General features: G+C 41.0%; 1 protein-coding gene, 1 non-coding gene and 1 pseudogene across 9 annotated transcripts in view; 1 reads left to right on the plus strand and 2 right to left on the minus strand.

Annotated features, from left to right (window-relative positions):
* Nucleotides 1–25,249, plus strand: part of ASCC1 (activating signal cointegrator 1 complex subunit 1) — a 126,597-nt gene that overhangs the window by 20,737 nt on the left and 80,611 nt on the right. The window lies entirely within an intron of this gene.
* LOC100446368 (large ribosomal subunit protein eL15-like) lies at nucleotides 5,070–14,249 on the minus strand (annotated as a pseudogene).
* LOC112135326 (small nucleolar RNA SNORA36 family) lies at nucleotides 16,468–16,584 on the minus strand. Its single transcript, XR_002916624.2, has one exon. It is a non-coding gene; the product is annotated as a small nucleolar RNA SNORA36 family (small nucleolar RNA).

Below are 25,249 nucleotides of genomic sequence, written 5' to 3' on the forward strand. Positions count from 1 at the left end.
AAACCCCGTCTCTACTGAAAATACAAAATTAGTTCGGCATGGTGGCACATGCCTGTAATCCCAGCTACTTGGGAGGCTGAGGCAGGAGAATCGCTTATACCTGGGAGGTGGAGGTTGCAGTGAGCCAAGATTGCACCATTGCACACCAGCCTGGGGAAGAAGAGTAAACATCTGTTTCCAAAAAAAATAAAATAAAATAAAATAAAATAAAATTTAGCTTGTATATAATCTTATATTCTAGTTTCTTTGAAAGCATAATCGTTCTACCATGAACATTGTTTTGTCATTGAAGAAAGACCTAAATCTTAGCTGGCATGTTGGCTTATGCCTCTAATCGCAACACTTTGTGGAGGGCTGAGGCGGGCAGATTGCTTGAGCTCAGGGGTTTGAGACCAACTTGGGTAACATAGCAGCAAAACCCTGTCTCTACAAAAAATACAAAAATTATCCAGGCATGATGGTGTGTGCTTGCAGTCACAGTCACTTGGGAGCTGAGGTGGGAGAATGGCTTGAGCCTAGGAGGTGGAGGTGTCAGTGAACTGAGATTGTATTATTGCACTCCAGCCTGGGCAATGGAGCCAGACCCTGTCTCAAAAAAAACCAAAAAAACAAACAAAAAAAAAACCACAGCAAAAAACACACAAAACCTAGAAAACCCACAAAACCTACTTCGTGAGAACAAGTAGGAAATTATAGCAGTGATGACTAAAATAACATAATCTGGGCCGGGCGCGGTGGCTCACACCCGTAATACTAGCACTTTGGGAGGCTGAGGTGGGTTGATCACCTGAGGTCAGGAGTTTGAGACCAGCCTGACCAACATGGAGAAACCCCGTCTCTACTAAAAATACAAAATTATCCGGGCCTGGTGGCGCATACCTGTAATCTAGCTACCCGAGAGGCTGAGGCAGGAGAATTGCTTGAACCTAGGAGGCAGAGGTTGTGGTGAGCTGAGATCGCACCTTTGCCCTCCAGCCTGGGCAACAAGAGCGAAACTCATCTCAAAAACAAAAAACAAACAAAAACAAAACAAAACAAAAATCTGATTTCATTAACTGTTCAGGTGATTTGGTTTTGTAATGGCTACTTACTGTTCTATTATATGGATATGTAATTATTTAACTTTTTAAATTTCTATTTTGTTATGAGTGTGCTGAATACATTTTTCTGCACTAGTGGGTTATTTTACTTAAGTTCCTGGAAGTGAAAAAACAGTATATGTGGATATGTGAATTTTTTGACACGTATAGACATCCAGATTACCTTCAGGAAATCTTATAGCACTTAGTTTTTAAAGAAAACTAGAGTTTTCTTTAGGTTTCCTTTCCCACTTTTGCCAGTACTGGATGTTATCATTCTTTTAAGGTTTTTTTTTTTTTTTTTTTTTGTATTTCAGTTGACAAAAAATACTGTCTCATTGCTTTACTGTTTATTTATTCAATTATTTGTGAGATAAAGCATTTTCCTTTACTTAACTCTGTTTATTCATGTCTTGGCCCATTTTTCTTTGGGAGTGTTCTTTTTAAAAATTTATTTGTAGGAGCATCGTATATATTAAGAAAATCAGGCCAGGTGCAGTGACTCATGCCTGTAATCCCAGCACTTTGAGAGGCCGAGGCGGGCAGATTACGAAGTCGGGAGATCAAGACCATCCTGGCTAACATGGTGAAACCCCGTCTCTAGATTGAGACCATCCTGGCTAACATGGTGAAACCCCGTCTCTACTAAAAATACAAAAAAAAAAAAAGTAGCCGGGCATGGTGGCGGGCGCCTGTAGCCCCAGCTACTCGCGAGGCTGAGGCAGGAGAGTGACGTGAACCCGGGAGGTGGAGCTTGCAGTGAGCAGAGATGGCGCCACTGCACTTCAACCTGGGTGACAGTGCTGTCTCAAAAAAAAAAAAAAAAAAAGATCTGTATTATGTCATAATTTACATTTAGCTTTTTAGTTAATTTAGAATATGTTTGATATTCAGTAAGAGGTAAGACTGTAACATTTTAATCCCGTATTTAACCAATTATCCTCTGAAGAATGAAATTTTTTCAATTTTATCTTCAAAATTATTATAATTAAAATGGACTTTTTTGGGGTATACATGTCTATGAATTCTAAAACATGTTTAGATTTCTGTAACTACCACAACAATTAGGATACCGAACAGTTCCACCCCAGAAACTCCCTCATGCTCTCCCTTTATAGTCACCTCTTCCTCACCCACAACCCCTGGCAATCACTGAGCTCTTCTTCACCGTAGTTTTATCATGTGTGTGTGGTGTGTATGTGTGTGTGTGTGTTTTGTTTATTATTTGTAGTTTTGTCTTTTCGAGAATGTCATATAGATGGAATCATACAGTAGGTAACTGGCTTCTTTCACTCAACATAGTGCTTTTGAGATTCATCCAAGTTGTGTATGTCTCAGGAGTTTGTTCCTTGCTATTTCTGGGTAATATTCCTGCTACAATTTGTTTCTCCATTCACCCATTGGAGGACGCTTGGGTTTTTGCAGTTTTTGGCAATTATGATTAGAACTGCTGTAAACATTTGTGTATGGGTTTTTGTGTGAACACAAGTTTTCATTTCTTTACAGTAAAATACCCAGGAATGGGGTTGCTGTGATGTATGGTAGGTGTATATTTAACTTTATAAAACACTGCCAAACCGTTTTTCAGAATGCATGTACTGTTTTGCATCCCCAACAGCAATTTATGAGAATTCCAGTTGTTCTCCATCCTCACTAGCATTTGATATTATCACTATTTGTTATTTTTGCTATTCTAATAGCTGTGTAGTGACATCTTATTGTGGTTTTGATTTACATTTCTTTAATGACTAATGATGTTGAACATTTTTTCATGTGCTTTTTTTGCCATCCTTGTATTATCTTTGGTGAGGTGTCTGTTCATGTCTTTTGCCTGTTTTACAATTGGGTTGTTTGGTGGGGGGCAGTGCCCCATGCCTGTAATCCCAGCACTTTGGGAGATGGAGGTGGGTGGATCACTTGAGGCCAGTAGTTTGAGACAAGCCTTGCCAACAGGGCGAAATCCCATCTCTACTAAAAATACAAAAATTAGCCAGGCATGGTGGCGTGTATCTGTAATCCCAGCTACTCAGGAGGCTGAGGCATGAGACTCACTGGAACCCAGGAGATGGAGGTTGCAGTGAGCCAAGATGGTGCCACTGCACTCCAGCATGGGTGACAGAGTGAGACTGTCTCAACAAACAACAACAATTGGGTTGTTCTCTTTTCTTTCTTTTTTTTTTTTTAATTTATTTTTTTGAGACGAAGTCTCGCCCTGTCACTCAGGCTGGAGTTCTATGGCCCGATCTTGGCTCACTGCAACCTTCGCCTCCTGGCTTCAAGCGATTCTTCTGGCACAGCCTCCCGAGTAGCTGGGATTACAGGCATGCATCACCATGCCCGGCTAATTTTTTGTTTCTTTAGTAGAGACGGGGTTTCACCATATTGGCCAGGCCGGTCTTGAACTCCTGACCTCGTGATCCACCTGCCTCAGCCTCCCAAAGTGCTGGGATTACAGGCGTGAGCCACTGCGCCTGGCCAGATTGTTTTCTTATCATTGAGTTTTTAGGGTTCTTTATATATATTGTTGATACAAGTCCTTTTGAGGATATGTGATTTGCAGATATTTTCTCCTAATCTGTAGCTTGTCTTTTCATTCTCTTATTCGTGTCTTTTGTAGAGCAAAAGTTTTAAATTTTGATAAAGTCTAGTTTATTGATTTTTTTTTTTATGGGTTGTACTCTTGATGTTATGTCTAAAAAATCTTTTCCTGGCCGGCGTGGTGGTTCACGCCTGTGATCCTAGCACTTTGGGAGGCCGAGGTGGGTGGATCACTTGAGGTCAGGAGTTCGAGACCAGCCTGGCCAGTGTGGTGAAACCCCGTCTCTACTAAAAATACAAAAAATTAGCTGGGCATGGTGGCAGGCACCTGTCATCCCAGCTACTAGGAAAGCTGAGGCAGGAGTATTGCTTGAACCTGGGAGGCGGAGGTTGCAGTGAGCCGAGATCATGCCATTGAACTCTAGCCTGGGCAACCAGTGAAATTCCATCTCAAAAAAAAAGAAAATTTTTTTTCTTAACCCTCAAATATGATGGTTTTCTTTTAGAATGTTTATAGTTTTGGTTTTTTTATATTTAGATCTATGATTCAATTAATTTTTTTGTATGAGATGCAATATTTAGGTCAAGGTTCATTTTTTTTTACATATGTATGTCCATGCTATACTTTTTTTTTCTTTTAAAGAATTTATTTTAAACCTATTATACCACATAGTATGTTTTATACACTGACATATAACTCCCTAATAAGATAAAGCAAAGACAAAAATGTTTATCTTATTAGAAACAAGATACACCAGCCAGGCGCAGTGGCTCGCGCCTGTAATCCCAGCACTTTGGGAGGCCGAAGTGGATGGATCACGAGGTCAGGGGTTTGAGACCAGCCTGACCAACATGGTGAAACCTCATCTCTACTAAAAATACAAAAAAAAAAAATTAGCTGGACATGGTGGCGGGCGCCTGTAATCCCAGCTACTCGGGAGGCTGAGGCAGGAGATTTGCTTGAACCTGGGAAGCGGAGGTAGCAGTGAGCCGAGATCGAGCCACTGCACTCCAGCCTGGGCGACAGAGTGAGACTCTGTCTCAAAAAAAAAGAAACAAGATACACCACCACTTACTGTCTTCAAACATTATTGCACTTTAACTTCCTTTTTTTTTTTTTTTTTGAGACGGCGTCTTGCTCTGTCGCCCAGGCTGGAGTGCAGTGGCGCGATCTCGGCTCACTGCAACCTCCGCCTCCCGGGTTCAAGCGATTCTCCTCCGTCAGCCTCCCGAGTAGCTGGGACTACAGGCGCCTGCCACCATGCCCAGCGAATTTTTATATTTTTAATAGAGATGGGGTTTCACCATGTTGGCCAGGATGGTCTCGATCTCTTGACCTCGTGATCCGTCCGTCTCGGCCTCCCAAAGTGCTGGGATTACAGGCGAGAGCCACCGTGCCCGGCCTTCACTTTAACTTTCTTAATTTGACAAAGCATTCATTAAATAATTTGCAGACTAGCTTTAACAGACAAATAACACCTGTAAGCAGACATGACTGTCTTAAATTGTTTATTAGGTATGAATTTTACAAACTTTACTTATATTAGCGGTAATGGTGGAGCTGGAGAGTATTGCGTCTTCTCCAAGCTGCCCTGTGAGAACCACCAATAGTGTGGTGGAACTTATGGCCCTTTCCAAGGCCACGGCTCTTTTGGCCTGCAGATGTCAGCCCACGCATCTCCCTGTGCTTGTGGACTGGTATGGTGATCCACTGGGTGTCAGGATTTCTTCTGATAGCTTTATGGAGTGGATCAATGAGGATAACCTCAAAAAATTGGTATGTGGAATCTTCACCAATCCAATATTTAAGTCGTAGATCTAAATATAAATTCAGGACTCTCAGAACTCCACAGTGGCATCCAGCACACTCCTCTGCAACAGACTGAAGGCTTCAGGCAAACTTCAGCTGGTTAACACCATGATGGACAGGCTTGCCGTAAGTTGCACCCTTGGGAACTGGGTGTTTTCGGCCACCACAGCGAACACGAATCCTATATATAATGTAACCTTGCTTGGTCTTGCAGCCCAGTTGGCGCACTTTATCAGGCTGGGTGGGGTGGGGAGCCCTGTAGAGGGCAGAGAGCTGGGGGTACCGCCAGCAGTGGACCGTCAGAAGAAAGCACATGACATCAGACTGTTTCTTTCTCCATAGCTGCTGGATATACTTGTATGCACTTATCTTGGCTTACCTGATGGCTGCCGCCAGACAGAAAGGCTGTGCTTTCTTAATCTTGTAGTAAAGACAGAAATAAAAGCATTTGGAATAAAATAGAACAATGGTTAATATCTTTGGTTCTTTTGTTATTTTTTTTGAGATGGAGTTTCGCTCTTGTTGCCCAGGCAGGAATGCAGTGGTGCGATCTTGGCTCACTGCAACCTCCGCCTCCTGGATTCAAGCGATTCTCCTACCTCAACCTCTCAAGTAGCTGGGATTACAGGCATGCACCACCATGCCCAGCTAATTTTATAGTTTTGGTAGAGATGGGGTTTCTCCATATTGGTCAGGCTGGTCTCAAACTCCCAACCTCAGGTGATCCACCTGTCTCCGCCTCCCAAAGTGCTAGGATTACAGGTGTGAGCCACCCCACCCGAACAGTATCTTTGGTTCTTCAGACAGATGGACTTAGTTCTGATTCTGAGTTCTTCAGTCTGTGTGGACTTGGACAAATGAACTTCTCCAAATATTTTTTTATTTTTATTTTTTTTGAGATGGAGTCTTGCTCTGTTGCCCAGGCTGGAGTGCAGTGGCTCGATCTCTGCTTACTGCAAGCTCCGCCTCCTGGGTTTGCGCCATTCTCCTGCCTCAGCCTCCTGAGTAGCTGGGACCACAGGTGCCCGCCACCACGCCCGGCTAATTTTTTGTATTTTCGGTAGAGACGGGGTTTCACCATGTTAGCCAGGACGGTCTCGATCTCCTGACCTCGTGATCTGCATGCCTCAGCCTCCCAAAGGGCTGGGATTACAGATGTGAGCCACTGCGCCCGGCCTAACTTCTCCAAATCTTTATAGCCTACTTGGGAGGGTTGTAGGAAGGATTAAATGAGATGACACACTGGACAAGGTAGCTTAGGCCTTCTAATCTCAGCATTTTGGGAGGCTGAGGCTGGAGGATTGCTTGAGCCCAGGAGTTCAAGACTGCCCTGGGCAATTTAGGGAGACCCTGTCTCTACAGCAGATAAAAAAATTAGCTCGGAGTTGTGGCACATATCTGTAGTTTTAACTATTCAGGAGGCTGAGGTGGGAGGATGCTTGAGCCCAGGAGGTCAAGTCTGTAGTGAGCCATGATTATGCACTACCAGCCTGGGTGACAGAGTGAGACCCTGTCTCAAAATAAATATATGAGATGACATAAAGAACTCAGCATGGTACTTGATACATAATAAGCATTTAATAAATGGTAGCTGCTACTCCTGCTATACTTTACTGCCAGTTAAAGTTGTTAGTATTATTTGGAGTGTGAAGAGTAGGTAAAGGGAAGCTTTGAAAGTTGTGGCAAAGTGAAAATGTTTTGGGTGAAAACTTTTACAAGATCCTTTCTTCTTTCTTTCCTTCCTTCCCTTCGCTTTCCCTTTCTTCTTTTCCTTTTCCTTTCCTTTTTTCGATCAGGTCCATATTGCTAAAGGTAGTCTTAGGTGTTAGAATACAGTGACAGATGGATATGCAGTGTTAGAAGTATTAGAAACCAGGTCGGGCGTGGTGGCTCACTCCTGTAATCCCAGCACTTTGGGAGGCCAAGGCGGGTGGATCACTTGAGGTCAGGAGTTCGAGACCAGCCTGGCCAAAATAGTGAAACCCCCGTCTCTACTAAAAATACAAAAATTAGCTGGGCGTGGTGGTGTGCACCTGTAATCCCAACTACTTGGGAGGCTGAGGCAGGAGAATCGCTTGAACCCAGAAGGTAGAGGCTGCAGTGAGCCGAGATCATGCCACTGTACTCTAGCCTGACAGAGTGAGACTGTCAAAAAAAAAAAAAAAAAAAAAAAGAAGTGTTAGAAACCAAGTACTTTTGTGGTGTAGGGGGTGAGAATTAGTAAAATTGCTTATTTATGAAGAGGGCTATGAAGGTGAATAGATTCAGATTGGGCACATACAAGAGATGGCCTGAGCTTAGTGTAGAACTGTAAAACCAATTTTTTTTTTTCTTTTTTTTGAGACAGACTCTCACTCTTGCCCAGGCTGAAGTGCAGTGGTTTGATCTCGGCTCACTGCAAGCTCTGCCTCCTGGGTTCAAGTGATTCTCCTGCCTTAGCCTCTCGAGTAGCTGGGACTACAGATGCCCACCACCTCTAACTGTAAAAAGTCAGTTTTAATGAGTTTAATCAGCCACACCTGGTTGATTTTTGTATTTGTAAAACCAGTTTTTTTTTTTTTTTTTTTTTTTTGAGAAGGAGTCTCGCTCTGTCACCCGGGCTGGAGTACAGTGGTGTGATCTCGGCTCACTGCAAGCTCTGCCTCCCGGGTTCACGCCATTCTCCTGCCTCAGCCTCCCAAGTAGCTGGGACTACAGGCGCCTGCCACCACGCCCGGCTAATTTTTTATATTTTTAGTAGAGACGGGGTTTCACCGTGTTAGCCATGATGGTCTCGATCTCCTGACCTTGTGATCCACCTGCCTCGGCCTCCCAAAGTGCTGGGATTACAGGCGTGAGCCACTGCACCTGGCCTTGTTAAACCAGTTTTTAAGTGACTAACTTTGCATTTATGTGTTTAAATAAGGCCATATCTGTGAGGAAAATACATATATGTGGATGTTAATATCACTGAACCATCAGAAAATCATTTTTCTCCTTAACATTTCATAACAAGATGACTTCGTTCTTAGTGGGAATGGAGGGTGGGGTAGGAGATCAGGAACGCTGAGGTTTCAGTATAGCCCAGTACTGTTTTGGGGAGTGGGGGCTGGTAAGTTCTGAAATTGTTTTACCTGGTAAATGCAAACTAGTTGAAGCTCAGTCATTGTATATATTCTTTGGAATGATACAAATACCAGGTATAAGACAAGCAGATGTGTAATAAGTTAGTCTTTTTTTTTTTTTTCTGGGCATGTGCATGTGCGTCCTCTTTCTTGCTTTTCTTTTTTGGCTGCTGACATGGCTGACAGGGAACAAACATTGGAATTACTGCTTTAATTTGGTCAGAATGAGCTTGTTCGCTGTGAATGTCATGCTGGCCTTAATCAGTCCAAAGGACTTCCTTCCTGCTTTCAGGGAGACTGCATATTAACATAGTCTCTTTTCTGTCTTCAAATCAGGCCCTGATAACAGCTGGAAATAAGCACAGCATTAAAGAGGAAATCAGTAAGGGACCATTATCTAGATTATATGGAAGAGATTTTTAGTAAGTTTCATTCTGATGTTAGAATGACACAAAGATGGCTATGAAAGCCTGTAGGCACTTTCCAGTAGTACTCTGCATTTATTACCTCAATTTATGTGAGTTCTCTTCTACAAGGTTTGAAGAGCAAATACCTGTTCACTGAGATAGCAGTTGTTTTCTGAGAGACTGTGGGGTTTTCAGTTCTTTTGGCTCCTCTGAAACTCATTTGTCATCTCTGAGAGTTTCCTCATCTCTAAAATAGGGATGATCTCAACATTCCCTTGCTTAATAGCATAAGAAAAAGATAGCATCTCTTGGTACAAAATCTCTTGGCTCATAAATTTTTTGAATACACATATATATTTGTAATATATGTTTATTCTCCAGGTGCGGTGGTGGGCACCCCAGCTACTCAGGAGGCTGAGTCAGGGGGGATAGCTTGAGCCCAGGAGTTCAGCCTGGGCAATGTAGTAAGACATTGTCTCTACAAAAAAAAAAAAAAAAAAAAAAAAAGTTATATTCTTTTATATTATATTACTTTTTTTATTAATATGTATGATATTTCAGGTCCATACATTAGAAGCTAACTCCCATTTTTAATTGCTGTGAAGTATTCTGTGAATGTACCTTAGTTTATTTAATCAATCCTCTATTGATGGAACATTAGAGAAAATTATTTTTATTAAATAACACTGCAGTGAACATCTGTACATGCATCTTTTTGTCTTTGACTCTTGGTTTCTTTGGGATAAATTCTAAGAGGTAGAATAACATGGGTTAAGGGAATGCAAACTTTAAATTTTTTCTTAGTTTTTTCCATTCTGTTTTAAAAGTCAGTTTTAATGAGTTATACTTTATATATAACATTATAATGCACTTGTTTTAAGAATATGGCTTGATGAGTTTTGATAAAGGTATACACCAGTGTAACAACCATCACAAACAAGATATTGAATATTTATATCACCCTCAAATATTTCTTTCATCTGCAGTTGATCCCCACTCCCTCCCCTCTCACCTCCTACCACTGATTCCAGGCAACCACTAATCTATTTTGTGTTGCTATTAGGTTTCCCTTTTCTAGAATTTTATATGAATGGAATTATATGATACATAGTCTTTTGCGTGACTTTTTTTTGGTTCAATATTAATATTTTTGGGAGTCAGTCATGTGTGTTATAGGAGTTTGATGCTTTTCATTGTTGAGTGGTATTTCTTTGCATGAATGTACCACTTTATCCATTCAACCCTGATAGATGTTTGGATGGTTTCTGATCTTTGGCTATTATAAATTTGTGCAGAAATCTTTGTGTTCAGTATATGTTTTTATACCTCTTAGGTAAATACTTAATAGTGTAATTGTTGGATTATGTGCAGGTGTATGTTTAGTTTTATAGGAAACTGTCAGATCTTTTCCCAAGGTGGTTGTACCTCTTTTACACTGCTACAAATGATGTGTGAGAGTTTAGGTTGCTCCACATTCTTACCAACACTTAGTGGTGTCTATCTTATTTTAATTTAACCCTCTCTAGTAGGCATCTCATCATGGTAGCTCATTGTGGTTTTTACATACATTTCTCTCATGGCTGATGCTGCGAAGCATCTTTTCATGTGCTCATTGGCCATTTGTATATCTGCCTTTGTGAAGTACCTGTTCAAATATTTTGTCTATTTTTGTTGTTGTTGATGGTATTTTAGCTTTTCTCTTTATGGTGAAATATACATAACATCAAATTTACCATTTTAACCTTTTTTAAAAAAGTGCATGATATTGCTTATTTAAATTTTTTTTGTTTCTTACTATTGTGTTATAAAATTTTTTTTTTTTTTGAGACAGAGTCTTGCTCTGTCACCCAGGCTGAAGTGCAGTGATCTTGGCTCACTGCAACCTCTATATCCATACTGATTTTGTATCTACTTGTTCTTTTAATTGCTGAGAGAGGAGTGTTGAAATCTCCACCTATAACTGTGGATTCATCTATTTCTCTTTTCAGTTCTACCAGTTTTTTCCACACCTTCTTGATAAGATCCTTTTATAATTATGAAATATCCCTCTCTATTCCTGATAATATTCCTTGTTTTGGTCTACTTTTTTGATGTTAATATAACCATTCTAACTTTCTTTTGATTAGTGTTTACACTGTATATCTATTTCTATCCTTTTACTTTTAACATATTTGTATCTTTATATTCAAAACAGGTTTCTTTTTAGACAGCATATAGTTAGGTATTGTTTCTTATTTTTAAATTGCAGTCTGACATCTCTACCTTTTAACTGGAGTAGATAGAACATTTACGTTTAATGTAATTCTAGCTATGGGTGAGTTTAAATCTACCATCTTATTCTTTGTTTCTCTCTGTCTCTTCTTTATTTTTTTTTTTTGGTCTTCTTCTTTTTTGTTTGTTTCTGTTTGTCTCTTGTTTGTACCGCTTTTTTTTTTTAGATTGAGGGTTTTATTTATTTATTTATTTTTTGAGGTGGAGTCTCACTCTGTTACCCAGGCTGGAGTGCAGTGGTGCAGTCTTGGCTCACTGCAACCTCCGCCTCCTGGGTTCAAGCGATTCTCCTGTCTCAGCCTCCTGAGTAGCTGGTACTGCAGGTACATGCCACCACACTTGGCTAATTTTTGTATTTTTAGTAGAGATGGGGTTTCACCATGTTGGCCAGGCTGGTCTCCAACTCTGGACCTCAGGCGATCTGCCTTCCTTGGCCTCCCAAAGCGCTGGGATTACAGGCGTAAGCCACTGTGCCCAGCCTAACATTTCTTATAGTTCAGATCTGCGGGAAATAATTTCTCTCAGCTTTTATTTGTTTGAAAAATTTTTTAATTCACCTTTTTTGAAAGATTTTTACTGATTATAGAATTCTAAGTAGTTTATTCTTCTAGGACTGTGAACATATAATTCTACTGTCTTCTGGCATTTATAGTTTCTTTATTTTATTTTTTATTAAAAAACATTTTTTTTGAGACATGGTCTCACTCAGATACTCAGGCTGAAGTGCAGTGGTGCAATCTTGGCTTACTGCAGCCTCCACCTCCTGGGCTCAAGCAATCCTTCTGCCTCAGCCTCCAGAGTTGCTGGTACTATAAGTGTGTACCACCATGCCCAGCTAATTTTTGTAGAGATGGGGCTTTGCTGTGTTGCCCAGGCTGGTCTCAAACTTCTCTGGGCTCAAGTGATCCAACTGCTTCAGCCTCCCAAAGTGCTGGGATGGCAGGTGTGAACCACTATACCTGGCCAGGTATAGTTTCTAATAAGAAATTTGTTGTTGCCTGGGCTCGGTGGCTCACGCCTGTCATCCCAGTACTTTGGGAGGCTGAGGCAGGTGGATCACCTGAGGTCGGGAGTTCGAGACAAGGCTGGCCAACATGGGGAAACCCCGTCTCTACAAAAATACAAAAATTAGCCCTGCATGGTGGCGGGTGCCTGTAATCCCAGCTACTCAGGAGGCTGAGGCAGGGAGAATCGCTTGAACTTAGGTAGGTGGAGGTTGCAGTGAGCTGAGATTGCACCACTGCACTCCAGCCTGGGCAACAGAGTGAGACTCTGTCTCAAAAAAAAAAAAAAAAAGAAATTTTTTGTCATTCTTATCTGGCAGGCTTTTTTTTATTGGAAATAATTTCAATGTAGAAAAATTTGTGTAAAGATAGTATAAGGAATATACCATAAGAAAGTATAAGCTTTAATGGCGTATGATCTGATACTGTCCTTTATAATATTTTCCCCCCTCAGTACAAGATTCAGGGTAAGGTCAGGCATTGCATTTTGTTTTTTGTCTCTCTCTCTCTCTCTTTTTTTTTTTTCTTGTAGAGACAGGGTGTTGCTATGTTGACCAGGTTGGTCTCAAGCTCCTGGCCTCAAGTGATCCTCTGGCCTCAGCCTCCCAAAGTGTTGGAATTATAGATGTGAGCCACCATACCCAGCTTAGTTTTTATATCTCTTCAACCTCTTTTAGCAGGAACATTTTCATACCCTTTCTGAATTTTATATTATTGACTTAATTGAAGAATAATACAGTCCTCTTTAGACTTTTTTCCTTATACATATTTATCCCATATAGTATCTAGCCTTTTTTTTGTTGTTGTTAAGAGAGCATTCTTTTTTTTTTTTTTCGAGATGGAGTCTCTCTCTGTCGCCAGGCTGGAGTGCAATGGCGAGATCTCAGCTTACTGCAACCTCCACCTCCCAGATTCAAGTGATTCTCCTGCCTCAGCCTCCAAAGTAGCTGGGACTACAGGTGCATGCCACCACGTCCAGCTAATTTTTGTATTTTTAGTAGAAATGGGGTTTCACCATGTTGGCCAGGGTGGTCTCAATCTTTTGACCTTGTGATCTGCCTGCCTCAGCCTCCCAAAGTGCTGGGATTACAGGCGTGAGCCACCGTGCCCGGCCAAGAGAGCATTCTTTTCTTTTTTTTTAGACAGGGTCTTACGTTGTCACCCAGGCTGGAGTTCAGTGGCACTATCTTGGCTCACTGCAACTTCCACCTCCCAGGCTCAGGCGATCCTCCTGCCTCAGCCTCTTGAGTAGCTGGGACTACAGGTATGTGCCACCATTCCCGACTAATTTTTTGTATTTTTGGTAGAGATGGAATTTCACTGTGTTGTCCAGGCTGGTCTCGAACTCCAGAGCTCAAGTGATCCACCCACCTTGGCCTCCCAAAGTTCTGGGATTACAGGTGCGAGCTACCAGCCCCAAAAGCATTCTTTATTTTGTGTTTTTCTTACGTATCCTCTTGTTTAGCTTTAAGTTACACTTTCTCTGTCAGAGTACTATATAGGTAATGTTATGTCTTCAGGCTGTCACATCTAGGAGCGTGTAATCTGTGTCTGCCTTACATAGGTGATGTTATACTTGAATCAAAATGCTACTCAATTTCTCCTAAGTGTAATGACTGTATTTTGTTTTTGTCTTTTAACTAATAAGCAATCTGCAGGGAGATACTTAAAGACCGTGCAAATATCCTGTTCCTCATTAACATCTGTCCCTGGGTTCTGTATCCATTGATGATTCTTGCCTGATCCAATCTTTTACCATGATGGTTGCAAAATGATTATTTTCCAACTCTAAAGCATTCTCTCTGCATTTAGTAGTTAGCTTTCTACACCCTACTGTAAGCAGGAGACCTACCTTCTCCTCTTACTTCATAATTTATCTATTTATTATTGGTATGGTTTTAAGAATTTTTCTTTTTTCAAGGACTTACAAGTTGCTATTGTGCTTAATTATTTTTGTCATTTTAAAAATTATCTCAGATTGTCCCGGGATCCTCTCAAACCTTTTCTGGGGATGTGTCTTCCTTGGGCCTGTGCATGTGCCTTTTATTTTTTTATTAAACAAAATTTTTAAAGACAGGGTCTCACTCTGTCATCTAGGCTGGAGTGCGGTGGTACATTCATGGCTCACTGTAGCCCTGAACTCCTGAGGATCAAGTGATCCTCCCGCCTCAGCCTCCCAAGTAGCTGAGACTACAGGCGTGGGCCACCACGCCTAGATCATAGCATGTGCTTTTTTTTTTTAAAGTTCCCCTGTAGAACATCACACATCAGGGCCTGTCGGGGGGTGGGGGGCTAGGGGAGGAATAGCATTAGGAGAAATACCTAATGTAGATGATGGGTTGATGGGTGCAGCAATCCACCATGATACAGGTATACCTGTGTAACAAACCTGCATGTTCTGCACATGTACCCCAGAACTTAAAGTATAATACAAAAAAAAAAAGACCAGAAAAACAAAACAAAATAAAATATGAATAACTGTAAAAAAAAAAACCCAAAAAATAAAGTTCCCCTGTATATGTAGCTGCTTTTAAATGTCCTCATTTCACTGAGTCTCACCCCTGATTCTTCTTCGACCCTTAGGTGGTCTGTTGTATTCCTCTGCTAGCAATCCTTTTGCCCCAGGTACTCACGATATGCACTCTCTCACCCTGCCGTGGTGCCTGCCACTGCTTTCAGTGGCGCCTGCCACTGCTTTCAGTGGCCTCCAGCCTGATATCCAGACTATACCACCATTCCCATTAGCCCTCCAACTCAGGTGAGACAGCAACCAGTCCCTCAGGCAGCCCCACACAAGCCAGAACATTGACGCTGGTTCTATTTTTGCTCCATCCTGAGGGAAGAGCTGGAAATTGGGTAGCTTCTTCCCAGTGGTGGGACAAGGTGGGACAGATTGTGTGGGGCAAGGATGAATGAAAATGGCACAAAGTTTTCTACCACTTTGAAGTGTGACCTTTTCATAGTTAGGTGTATGTTTGGTTCCTACAACTTCTTAACTGGTTTTTAGGGTTCTTCCAAAGCTGCTTTGGTCTGTATGTTGTTATTTGATATGTCCATGGGGGAATGAGGGCCTAGAGCTTCCTAGTCTCCTTTCTTGCTGTTTCACTCCAGTTTTGTATAATTTTCAGTCATTATTTCCTCGAATGTCTTTTCTTTCCTTTTTTTCTCATCTCCTTCTGGAACCCTGATTACAAGTGTATCAGAATACTTGAGGCCGGGTGCGGTGGCTCACACCTGTAATCCCAGCACTTTGGGAGGCTGAGGCGAGTGGATCGCTTGAGGTCAGGAGTTTGAGACCAGCCTGGCCAACTTGGTGAAACCCCATCTCTACTAAAAATACAAAAATTAGCTGGGTGTGGTGGCACACATTTATAATCCCAGCTGCTCGGGAGGCTGAGGCACAAGAATCGCTTGAACCCGGGAGGTGGAGGTTGCAATGAGCTGAGATGATGCCACTGCACTCCAGCCTGGGCAACAGAGTGAGACCGTCTCAAAAAAAAAAAAAAAAAAAAATCACTTGATATTGGTGCACAAGTTACTGAGATTCTGTCCAGACTTTTTTTTTTCTGTGCTTCAGTTTTCCAAAAATAGTTAAATATTCCTTAAGTCTCATGTATGGTTCATGAAAAAAAAAAGAAAAAAATTAAATATTCCTTTATTGTTCAAAATTTTTGTTTTTCCAATTTTATAATGTTAAAATCTGTTTGTCTTTGTTTTTTAAATTTCAGCTTTTATTTTGTTTTTGTTTCTGAAAAGCAACCATGTATGAAAATAATTCAGTTTCTTTTTATCTTAGTTCATCAGACCTGACTTCCTAAAACTGAATGTAACTTGTCTGTTAGTCCAAGCTCAGTAAGTCTGCAGCCTCTTCAGTCCCATCTCTTCTAGGCATCTTCAACTGTTGATATATTAGACTCAAGCAGGCATTTTTGTAAGATGAGAGGCAAATAGGCTTGGTGCGGTGGCTCACGCCTGTAATCCCAGCACTTTGGGAGGCCGAGGCGGGCGGATCACAAGGTCAAGAGATTGAGACCATCCTGGCCAACGTGGTGAAACCCTGTCTCCACTAAAAATACAAAAATTAGCTGGGCATGGTGGTGCGCGCCTGTAGTCCCAGCTACTCGGGAAGCTGAGGCAGGAGAATTGCTTGAACCAGGGAGGTGGAGGTTGCAGTGAGCCAAGATCGTGCCACCGCACTCTAGCCTGGTGACAGAGTGAGAGACTCTGTCTCAAAAAAAAAAAAAAAAAAAAAAAAAAAATAGAGAGGCAAATGAATAGAATAATGCTTTTGAACCAATCATCTCCTGCAGCCCATTTCAATGTCCCAAAAGAACAGGGACGCTACCTTGAACTGAACTCAATACTTTGGAATCAGCTTCTATTTTAGATTCAGGAGGTACATGTATAGGCTTGTTACATGGGTATATTATATAATGCTGAGGTTTGGGTATGACTGATCCCCTCACCCAGGCTGCTTCAGGTTCTATAGTTTCTATAGGTGTGTCTTCAAGTTCACTGATTTTTTTTTTTGAAGTGTCTAATCTTTTGTTAATCCCATTTGATGGAATTATCATTTTTGATTTTTGATTTTTATATATTTTTTGAGACAGAGTCTCGTTCTGTTGCTCAGGTTGGAGTGCAATGGTGTGATCTCGGCTCACTGCAACCTCCGCCTCCTGAGTTCAAGTGATTCTTGTGCCTCAGCCACCTGAGTAGCTGGGATTGCAGGCACACACCACCACACTTGGCTAATTTTTGTATTTTTAGTAGAGACAAGGTTTCACCATATTTGTAAGACTGGTCTTGAACTCCTGGCCTCAAGTGATCTGCCTGCCTAGGCCTACCAAAGTGCTGGGATTACAGGTGTGATCCACCATGCCTGGGTAGCTCTTTTTTTTATCTCTTGAAGTTCCATTTGGTTCTTTTTTTTTTCTTTTTTTTTTTTAAGACAGAGTCTCGCTCTGTTGCCCAGGCTGGAGTGCAGTGGCACAACCTTGGCTTACTGCAACCTCTGCCCCCCGGGTTCGAGCAGTTCTTATGCCTCAGCCTCCTGGTTAGCTGGAATTATAGGCATGTGCCAACATGCCTGGCTAATTTTTGTATATTTTTAGTAGAGATGGGGTTTCACTATGTTGGCCAGGCTGGTTTCAAACTCCTGACCTCAAGTGATCCACCTGCCTTGGCCTCCTAAATTGCTGAGATTACAGGTGTGAGCCACCGTACCCGGCTGGTTCTTTTAAAAATATTTTTCTTTTCTGTCATTAGTATTTTTATGTTTTTTTAAAAATAGTTGAGTTTCATCATTGGAACATTTGGATTGTTTCCACTTATGGGATATTATGAATAAAGCTGCTATTCATGCATTTTTTTTTTCTGCTAGTGATCTATAATATTGTAAATTAGCCTGAGTGTCCCACTGTTTTTATTCACTCAATTGATAATTGAGTGATGTATAAAATAGCAAATATGTATTGAGCTTTGTATTTTGCTAGACAGTGTTCTAAATGTCTCCTATGTTCATTTTGTTTAATCTTCAGTCCCTCCCTATGAGGTAGGTATTTATATCTCATTTCACTGATGAAGGAATGGAAGCTTAGAGGGAGTAACTTGCCTAAGGTGCCACAGCCAGTGGATGTCACAGTGTTAAGTAGAGCAGTGATATGAAGTTGCGTAGGATCTAGCATCTGCTCTAATTTATATAATCCAATAGAACAAATAGTTGACAGTCCTAGGGGTCACTGAGGAAAAGTTATTTGAATGGGAAAAAAAATATCCTGTTAAACAATTGAAGACATTTTGATGGTTGCTTGCTAATCAACTGACCAACTGCTAACCAACTATACCAATCTTTGAGCAGGCATTTTCAAGTGAGAACAGCCTTGACTGGAATTCGGTAATAATTTGGACAGTATTTGAGGGTTGAAAAAAGAGCAGCAGGACGGCCGCAGTGGCTCACACCTGTAATCCCATCCCTTTGGGAGGCCAAGGCAGGTGAATCAGTTGAGCCCAAGAGTTTGAGATCAGCCTGGGCAACCAAAACTTGTGTCTACAAAACATACAAAAATTAGCCAGCCTGGACAACAAAGCAAGATCCTGTCTCAGGAAAAAACAACAACAAAAACAAGCAGCAGAGCTTTCCACTTTTGCTTGGGTTATTATTCAAATCATATGCTCTTCCCGAACTCTTGAAAAGAAGTGTCATATGGATCAGATATTATCTAAGGACATGTTCATTAGGATGTCTGCCTTCAGTCCTGGTTCAGGACTTAAGAAGGTAAGACTCTTCATCTTCTGAAAAAAAAATTGATATTATTAATGTTTATTTCTTTTTTTGAGAAGGTGAATTTATTTTTCTTTATAGCTCATGTCAAATACATCAAGTGCTTTTGGGATCTCTGATATGAAAGGTTCTGTTGAAATATCAGGTTATAGTTTACCCTACCTTATGAGTTTTCTATTGCTGTGTAAAAAATTACCACAATCGTAGCAGCCTAAAACCACACCCATGTATTATCTCACAGTTCTCTGGTAGTTTCATAGTACTGCAGGTCGGAAGACCCAGTGGGCTGGACTGGGTTCTCTGCTTAGGGTCTCACAAGGCCAAAATCAAGATGTTGACCAGACTGGTATCTCATCTGGAGGCTCTTGGGAAGAATGAACTTCCATGTGCATTCAGGTTGTGGCAGAATTCAGATCCTTGTGTCTATACGTCTGAAAGTGCCGTTTCCTTGATACATGGCTGCTCTGGCTTCACCAAATCCTTCTCGTGTCAGATCTGACTTCTGCCACCAGCCAAAGACTCTGCTTTTTAAACAGCTCATGGGTATAGATTAGTCTCATTGGGATAATCTCTCTCTCTTAAAGTCCGCTGTACCGTATAACATAATATAATTCATAGGATTCATACATTATCACAGCCACAGGGTCCACCTACAGCCTGGATTATACCAGGGTAAAAGGTCATTAGGGGTCAGTCTGAGAATTCTATCACAGCTATTAATTTTCATTGTTAAACGTTGTTGTGAAGGTGACATTTTTGGTACAACAGGCAACTTTTCTATGCTCAGGTCTCATTCTATCCTTCTGATCATCCTTCCTTGAACATAATTCTTTCTTCCTTTAAAACAGTCGGCCTCTTTTTCCTCTTTGTTTGGTAGCAGACTTGTCCTTGACCTCACCCTTGGCTCTTCACGTTAACTGAATTTACCTTTTAGGATGGCATTCCCTGAAGTCACCTTTGTTTGTGTTCATCTGTTATATAAGAAATATTATTTGACTGCAGACATTATCACTATCATCCCTGTGCTTCAGTTCCCTGAGCCTGAGTATTTAATGTAGGATTTAGCTGCTCACAGACATTGGCAAGGTATTCTTCATCTGTGTGATCTGCAGATAAGCTGCACCTTGTTTTTTCACTCTTTTCATCTCTTGCATTAAGATTCAAAGATGTCTCATTGCCTACAAGTTCAAGAAGTATATTACAACCCTGTATATCTCTCAATCATTTTTTAGCTAGTAATGCTGCTATAATTCCACTTTATCTCGCAGCAGGGTCCAGTAGAAAGCACATCAGTAATGAAAAATGGTAATTCAAAACCATGTGCAGTGGAACATTTGAAGGCTTATAGATCCATCTGAAGCAACAGGGGATTTCTCAGGCTGCCTAGAGAACCTGAATCGGTTATAGCTGCAGAAACTACATAATTCTGCTCATATTATAACATGGAGGCTTACACTGGTCAGAATGGGTAATGGGTCTGCATCCCCCTGATTCCCTCAGGCAGGGTTTTTTTTCCAGTTAGTATTAGTCACTGAAGAAGAAAATGTTTATATAAAAGCTTTAGTGTATAATTTAGGATTTTTCATGTATAAGGGGAGTTGTAGGATTCGTAGTTATCTTTTGAACTGATTTAGAATGAAGATGGGATAGTTGTCTTTGGTTGTAAGGAAAATTGTAAAACCCCCCAAGTTCTGATGTTGGGTAGGAAAATAAGAAAAGGAAATATTTACAAGATGCATATATTGTCCCATTTCAGTGGAGATACTAGTTTTGAACAGGTTTTTGTGTCTTACTGATTCATGCACTAGTTATTAAGTGTCTACTTTATGCCAGGTATACATAATATATAGGACATATTATGTGCCAACAATGGACTCTACTCTTAAGGATCCCATACTCTAGGGTGTGGGAAATAGACTTCTTCCAGAAATAGTTACCGTGTTGTGAGATAAGTGCTACTAGATAAGTGCAGTGGGTACCCAGAGGAGAAATTCTGTAGTGGTTGGAGAAGGCCTGATAAGGGAACTGACAACTGAACAGTCTGGAAGGGACAGGAGTTTGTGCCAGGCTGGCAAATGGGGGCAGGGAGCATTCTGCACAGAGGAAATGTCACTTGTGAGGTATTCAGGGGAGAGTGAGGAATTTGTTAAGGCTGGTACTTAGATAGAGTAAGGAAGAGGTAGGAGTTAAGAGTGGAAATGACATGGCACCCAAGTTGTGAAAGCTCTTGTGTGGGTTAAGGATTTTGAATGTAATATCCTATAGATAGTAAGAAAATAGTTAAGGCTGGGCATGGTAGCTCACACCTGTAATCTTAACACTTTGGGAGGCTGAGATGGGAGGATCCCTTGAGTCCAAGAGTTTGAAACCAGCCTGGGCAACATAATGAAACTCCGTGTCTACAAAAAATAAAAAAAATTAGCCAGGCATGGTGGTGTGTACCTGTGGTCCCAGCTACTTGGGAGACTGATGTGGGAGGAGGATTGCTTGAGTCCAGAGTTAGAGGTTACAGTAGCCATGATTGTGCCACTGCACTCTAGCCTGGGTGACAGAGCGAGACTCTGTCTCCAAAAGAAAGAAAGAAACAAACTAGTTAAGATTTTAAGCAAGGACTGTGATGAACTTAGCACCGTAGAAAAAAAATTGAAGGCAGTGTGGAGGATGTCTTGAGAGGTAAGGAGTTGGGCACCAAGGCAGGTACCAGTTGGGAGGCTATCGATACTGTCTATTGAAAGAAGACTAGGGTTTGTGGCATATTCAGGAGGGGATATATTCCAAAGTTATTTCAGAGTTCTGCTCTGAAGTGGAGATAATAATGGTATTTATGTTACATTGTTGATATGAAGAGTAAATGAGTTAATAAGTTTAAGGTGTTTGGAGCAGAGCATGGCACATAGTGCCGAATAAATGTTATTGTTGTTATAATTATTGCTGTACCAAGTAAGACTTGTAGTAATCCCATGGGTTACAAAATGGAGGGGAGGGAAGGGGTGGCATTAAGAAGCAGCAACAGATCTCTCTTGCGCTGTTAACCCATCAGAAATGTGAGAGGGACCAGGGTCTGTCTTTGGGAATAAATGTAAGTTGAGTAGATGCCTTGCTAACTAGTGCTTTCAAGTAACTATGGAGGAATAGTGAAGCTTTTAGAAGAGTAGGCTGAAGGATTCTTTGTGCTCATCTAAGGTAAGTGGGGTGGTGCATCCTTTAGTGAGGGGAGATGCTCTTCACTCCTTTTTAATGGGTAAAGATCTTTAGACAATGCATGAGAAGTTCTTTTCTCTAGTCAATATAAAAGCCCGTGCTTGAATATTTGTCCACGTTTTAAGAACCTCTCCGCTTTCTTGTAAATATGTATGAATAAATAGAATTTATAAGCCAGGAGAAACAAAACCCTTTTTTCTAAAGCTTATACAGCTTAACACAGTATTTCATTAATAACACATAGTGACTTGCAAATCAAAGTCAGCTTTTCTGAACATTCTTAAAGAATAATGGAAATGACTCAGCAGAGCCTAATTTAGCTTTCAGTGCTGCTTTAAAAGGGAGAGCAAAGATGGCATTTGTCTAGTACTGCACAGTCATGTAAAAAGGAAGAGGGGGAAGCTTGCATTTATTCCATAGTGCCAGAGACTTCATATGTGTTTCATTTAATCCACAGAGCAAACCTGAGAGAGAAGTATTGTCTGTTTTATAGATGATGAAATTAAGCTTCATAGCAACTGAGTAACTCGCCTAGGGTCATGCTGCTTATAGGTGGCAGAATTTGAACATAGGCCTGTCTGGTCGCACAGCCAAATGCTCTTTTCATCACTTTGTCTTATTTGAATAACTTCTTTAGATGAATGAACTTCATATCACCTGCCCAGAAACAATTCTACAGGATTTGGCCATAGAAAAAGAAAGAAAATACAACGAGTATAGGGGAAGCATGCATATTTTCTCTTTTTCTTTGCATAGAATATCAGAAAGTGAATTGGTAGATCCCTCACACATAATCTATCTTGTTAGCAGATTATTTAGGTTTTGTGGGAACATGTAAAAAGTTTGTAGGTCCTTTGACTTACAGGTAAACCAGGCCACCTCCCTTATTTTACAGAGGAGGAAGCCGAGGCTGGAGAAGTGACATGACCTGCCTAATTACAGCTGGTTTGTGACAAAGTTAGAATTAGAACCCTAGGCTCTCTACTCCAGGTTAAAGGCACAAACCTTTGTTATACCTGGAGTTCCTAAAAGATGATATATGTGAATATGATTTGAGAATTATTTTTTGTCTCTGGCAAGTGGCATGTACCATCAAGGCAGAGGGCTATAAATTATTTACATTCTGTATGCTACACATTTGGATCAGATTCTTCACTATCATGTAGTGGAGTGTGAGCTTACAGGTCTATGTCTGGAGAGAGGCCTCCCTTCTACTTGCTGACAGCTCTGGCAGTTGCACCTGTGTTATATCCCATCTCATGGAAAGGATGGTTGAGCTTTAAGGAAGCAGAGAATGTTTCATGATGGGCTAATCCATACTGCTCTCTACTGGGCTTTTCCCCAAGCTTGATATCTGTAGATTTTATTATGTCTTGTTAATTGTTCCTACTGATAGTATTATTAGCAGTTCTGCCCCACTCGAGCCTAGGGTGCTGGATTAAAAGTGATACCAGTGAAGGGCCTGTGTTGATGTGGTGACTGCTAGTGGTAAATCATGAGCTGCAGTTTGAATGAGAGGGCTAAGGTCCGTGCACCCAGGACTGATGAGTCAGGACATGACCTTGAACTCAGTGAACTGTGACTTAGGTATGTACATAAGTTTTCTTTAGAGGAAGCTTTTGCATGCATGGATGAGGCCTTATTTAACAAGAAAGAAACTGAGGCTCAGTGATGTTGTGACTTAGCCATAAAGAAACATGTTTATTTTCATAAACAAAACTGCCCCAGGAAATTCCTGTTACTTCACCCTTTGCTTCTCCCTGCTGGGTGGAAGGTCAATACCATTAGAACTTTCAGGCGCCAGCCTGGGTGGCCAGCCTAATGGAGTAAGATAGTTCCAGCTCCAAGTAATGGCGAACTTGGAGCAGGGCCCAGTGTAATTAAACCCCTGCAGTAAAGAATTTGATGTTGGTTGGTCTTCATTCATCTCAGTGAATGGGCTTGCGGCAGGAATATGATATATTCTGAGCAAAGAAAAACAGTGGCTCTAGAGATTTATGCCGTTGCCTTGAAGATTGTTTGGTTCCAAATTAAATTTAGGTAATTCAGTAAAAGTTTCTCTTGGTAGATGGCGTTGTGAGGTAGGGCAGAATTTAGAGCGTTTCTCCATTCATTAAAAGACTGTCCAGTGGAGTTACTTGTAAATTATGTAGTCTACAGTAGAGTTAAGGATTATTTGAACCCTTATGACTCATAATTCCAAAAAGGACTTTCGATCGTGTGACCCTTAGGTGTCCTGTCTGTACCTTGTGTTGCTCCATTGCTTTCTGTGTGTTTTGTTTCCCTGTACTCGGTGTTTTCTTGGCAAGTAAACTCAAGTTGACTAGAGTGCTAGGCTCCCAAAGGGTAAGGCAGGGAAAGCAAAGTTGTAAACTTCCTTTTTCTAGCTGGGTATTAGGGCAAATTTATGCAAGAGAAAGTTGAAGAATAAAGAGAAAGAAAAAGGAAGAAAGAGCAATGGAATATCAAAGTGACTGAGATAGTAAGCTGGGAATTTTAAACCATTAGGCCATTTTCCTCTTATGTTTCCTAGTCATTTCCAGGTCTAGAAAGGTCCTTGTGTGCACTTTCAGGCCTTTAGAATTGAGTCTGGCTCTACTAGCTAAGTCTTGATTTGGCATGCCAGTGACAGGGCATTTCTTTCCTTCGTTTTTCTCTCTCGTCACTATATTTTATATATAAAAAATATATAATATAAATATATATAAATATTATATATAATATAAAAATACATATATATTTAGAGGAACTAGTGTAATTTTACCTTTAAAAAGTCTCAACATTGGCCTGGGTGCAGTGGCTCATGCCTGTAATCCCAGCGCTTTGGGAGGCTGAGGCCAGCGGATCACTTGAGGCCAGGAGTTCAAGACCAGCCTTGTCAACATAGCGCAACCCCATTTCTACAAAAGAAAAAGAAAAAAGGAAAAAAAAGCCCAACATCTATAAAAGCTTAAAACAAACTGTTTCCTCTTTTATTTGTGCTTAGAGTTTTTCTTTTTTTTTTTGAGACTGAGTTTTGCTCTTTTGCCCAGACAGCAGTGCAGTACTGCAATCTTGGCTCACTGCAACCTCCGCCTTCCGGGTTCAAGCGATTTTCCTGCACCCAGCCTTGTGCTTAGAGTTTTTCTTAAAAAACTTCAAAATTGTTAAATGTAACACACATTAGAAGACGATACAGAACAAATGGATGCTTTTATAACCACCGTGCAGGCTGGAGATACTATCTTATCAGCACCCTAGACTTCCTTGTCTTGCCTTTGTCTTCTTTCCCTGAAGGGTAACCACTGTCCCAACTTTTACAGTAATCACATCCTTAGTTTTTTTTAGTTTTATCACCCAAGTGTATTTCCCCAAAGATGCCTTAAAAAACATTTTGGGAAGGGGGCATGTGACAGGCAGAACAATGGCCCTCCAAAGATATTCATATCCTAATCCCAAAACCAGTGACTATTACCTTTTATGGCAAAAGAGACTTTGAGATGCGATAAAGTTAAGTATGTTGAGATGGGTCTTTATAAGGGGGAGTCGGGCTGGGCGCGGTGGCTCACGCATGTA

This window comes from Pongo abelii, chromosome 8 (genome assembly GCF_028885655.2).
Source record: "Pongo abelii isolate AG06213 chromosome 8, NHGRI_mPonAbe1-v2.0_pri, whole genome shotgun sequence".
Taxonomy (NCBI): Eukaryota; Metazoa; Chordata; class Mammalia; order Primates; family Hominidae; genus Pongo; species Pongo abelii.